Below are 3576 nucleotides of genomic sequence, written 5' to 3'. Positions count from 1 at the left end.
AGAGAACAAAACACTGCCTGGTCCTGAGCCAACCTCACAATCATTGCTATGTTTGAGCCGATTGATTCTGCTACTGTGCCAATCCATCTTACTGGGGGTCTTCCACTTTTTCTCTGACTCTCCTTCACTTTACCAAACATGATATCCTTCTCCAGAGATTGGTCCCTCCTGACAATATAGCTGACATATGAGACCAAGTTTGGCCATCCAACACAGATCTGTTTGTTCTTTTGACAGTCCATGGTACTGTCAATATTCTCCTCCAACATCATAACTCGAATGCATCAGTTCTTCTATGGTCTTCCTTATTCACTGTCCAACTTTCTCATGCATATGAGGTTATTGAAACTACCGTGACTTGGGTCCGGTGCACTTTAGTCCTCAAACATCAGACATCTTTGTTCCTCAACACTTTAAAGAGGTCTTGTGCAGCAAATGTGACCTATGCAATATGTCATTTAATTTCTTGACTGGTGCTGCCAGGAGTGTTGAGGGTTGATCCAAGCAAAATGAATTCCTTGACAACTTCAATCTTTTCTTCATTTATATGGAAGTTGATTATTGGTCCAGTGGTGAGGATTTGTGTTTCCTTTGTGTTGAAGTGCAACCCGCACTGAAGGCTATGGGACTCATAGGGAGCCTGTATAGGGATTCTGAGAGTGTTGGTGGGTTTGAATTGCTGACCTTGCAGTGAGCAGTCCATACTAACACTAAAGCTAAACTTGTCTCCTATTAAATTTACAAAAGTCACTCTAACATACAGTTTTTTGGAGATGATTATGTAATATCATTGTTGTTCTTACTGTTGTTAAGTGCAGTCCAGTAGGTCCCGACTCATAGAAGACCTGTATAGGGTTTCTGAGGACCATATACTAATGTCCTTACAGTTTGCAGTCCTGTATTTACTCTACAACACCACACCAGAAAAATGCTAATATTATTAATAAAAGCAGTAAATTTCAGATATTATTTATTCATTTTTTTTTATTGCTTCTGTAATGTTATTAAGTGATTTTGAGTCAGTTCCTATTCATAGCAACTCTATATAGGGTTTCTGAGGAGCAGTTGGTGGGTTTGAACCACTGACCTTGTAGTTAGTAGTCCAGTGCTTACCTTACAGTGCCACACCAGGCACTATAGTAAATTACCATTTGTTGGCTTAAACAACATAAACATACTGTCTTATAATTTTGTAGGTCAGAATTCTCTCATGGGTTCTACTGAGCTCAAATCAAACTGTCGGCAACTCTGTGTTCCTTTTGAGGCTTTAGAGGAGAATTGCCTCTAAATTTTATAATTTCTAGATGCTGCTTACGTTTCTTGGCTTTTGCCACCGTTCTCTGTTTTCAAAACTAGAAATGATGGGTTGAGTTTGTCTCGCTCGCCTTCATCATCCACTTTTAAGGACTCATATAATTAGTAGATTGGACTCGCCCAGGTAATATAGAATACTGTCCTCAAGGTCCTTTGGCTTGTAGGTTTTATAGATTCTAAGGATTAGGGCATGGATATATTTTGGGGTGGCATTATTCTGCATACTACTGTATATTACATAGGATATGTGCATTCCTGAAAAACTTAACATTCTATAAAGTTACACTCTAAAAATAATAGGGCATGTAGAAAGACAATAGGGTTAGAACAAGCAATTTGAAGTATATGCAATTTAGTGACCAGAACACTAATAACAGCAATAACACATTTTAAAATAACAATTAAATAAATTCCATATTAAAATACACATTACATTTCCAATAAATATATGTTGTTGTTGTTGCTGTTAAGTGCTGTCCAGTCAGTACCAACCCATAGTGACCCTGTATAGGGTTTCCTAGGAGCAGCTGCTGACCTTGCAGTTCAAACTGCCTTTGCAGTCCAGCACATTAACCCACAGTGCTACACCAGGACTCCGATAAATATATACAGTTTCAAAAATAGAATATTACCGTAGGAATCAGTTGTAGAAAGGGATGTATCTTGCTGGAGACAGGTGTTAATATTTGGTGAGGTTATTGAGTTTTAAAAGGATAGCAGAATGTCAAGATAAACAACACAATAAGCACTTCCAATAATCACATAGTATGTGGTCCAACTGGGCCAAGCAGAAGAGCTAGCAATAAAAGGTCATGCCTAGAGTACTTTACACCATCACTGCTTTCAGTATTCATCTGGGTTGTTTATTTTGTGTTCAGTTACTGTCAATTGGTATATCAACATTCAAAAGTCATATAAGAGCCAATGGGATTTGTGTGTTCAACTGAAATCTCCCCAAATTTCCAATTGAATTTGAGATAATTCTTTAATTATGTTTTCAAGAGTAAATTGTTTTACAGGGGTTAATTTGTGAGGGGCCAACTTGGAGTGTATGGAAAGTTAAGGACACCTAGTATTAATTTGTCATCCTAGATAAGGTCTCATTACTGTTAGCCAGCTGTTATGATCTGAGCATATTTCATGGAAAGGAACAATTTTGACATTAACTCTATGCATACTCCAAGAAGAAGTATTTGCAGAAGAAATATCACAAAGTTACCATAGAATTTGAAATAGCCATGTTTTATTGCTGGTGGTCCCATGAAGTCAATACTAATCCAAAGCAACTCTATGTATGAAACATTAAAGCACTGCTTGATCCTGCGCCATCCTCATAATCATTGCTGTTGAAATCCATTATTGCAGCAACACTGTTAATCCATCTCATTGAGAGGCTTGCTTGTTGTTGTTTTTTTTCCTTTGCTCACCCTCTATTTCTCCAAGCAAGATATCCTTCTCCAGAGACTGGTTTCTCCTGATAGCATGCCTAAAATATGTAAGCTGAAGTTTCATCATCCTTCCTTTTAAGGAGTATTCTGTTTGTACTTTTTCCAAGATAAGTTTATTTATTCTTCTGGTAGTTCATGGTATATTCAATATTCTTCACCTATACCACAATGCAAAAACATCACTTAGTCTTCAGTCTCCCTTACTCAGTGTATAGCATTTACATGCATATGAAGTGATAAACTACTATGGTTTGGATGAGGGGTATGTTAGTCCTCAAAGTGATAACCTGACCTTTTAAACACTTTAAAGAGGTCTTTTGGGACAGAAATACCCAATGTAATATGTCATTTGATTTCTTCACTGCTGCTTCAATGGAAGTTGAGTGTGGATCCGAGCCAAATTAATTCCTTGGCAATCTCAATCTTTTTTTAGTTTATCATGATGTTGCTTATTGATCTAGTTGTGAGGATTTTTGCTTTCTTGCAAAAAGCAAAATGTAATCCATACTAAAGTTTGTAGTTTTTGATCTTCATCAGTAACAGCTACAAATCATCTTAGCTATCAGCAAACAAGAATATGTCTTCTGCATATCACAGGTTGTTAATGAGTCTTCTTTCAATCCCGATACTGCATTTGCATTCTTTATCATATATTCCAACTTCTGCAATTAATTAATATAGATTGAATAAGTAGGGTGAAAGGAAACAATGCTGATATACACCTTTCCTGCATTTACCCCACTAAGTACTCCCTCATTCTGTTTAAACAAATGTCTATGTTTAAATTCCACAAGAGCAAAATTAAGCATTGTGC

General features: G+C 36.9%; 1 pseudogene across 1 annotated transcript in view; it reads left to right on the top strand.

Annotated features, from left to right (window-relative positions):
- LOC102831426 overlaps positions 1–1288 on the top strand; it is a 52795-nt pseudogene extending 51507 nt beyond the window's left edge. Inside the window, exon 2 of the transcript XR_438779.1 lies at positions 1197–1288. The product of XR_438779.1 is annotated as a eukaryotic translation initiation factor 3 subunit I-like (transcript). The remainder of the gene's footprint in view (positions 1–1196) is intronic.
- Positions 1289–3576: the final 2288 nt, after the last annotated feature.

Source organism: Chrysochloris asiatica, unplaced genomic scaffold, assembly GCF_000296735.1.
Source record: "Chrysochloris asiatica unplaced genomic scaffold, ChrAsi1.0 scaffold00212, whole genome shotgun sequence".
Taxonomy (NCBI): Eukaryota; Metazoa; Chordata; class Mammalia; order Afrosoricida; family Chrysochloridae; genus Chrysochloris; species Chrysochloris asiatica.
This window is presented reverse-complemented; position numbering and strand designations above follow the sequence as displayed.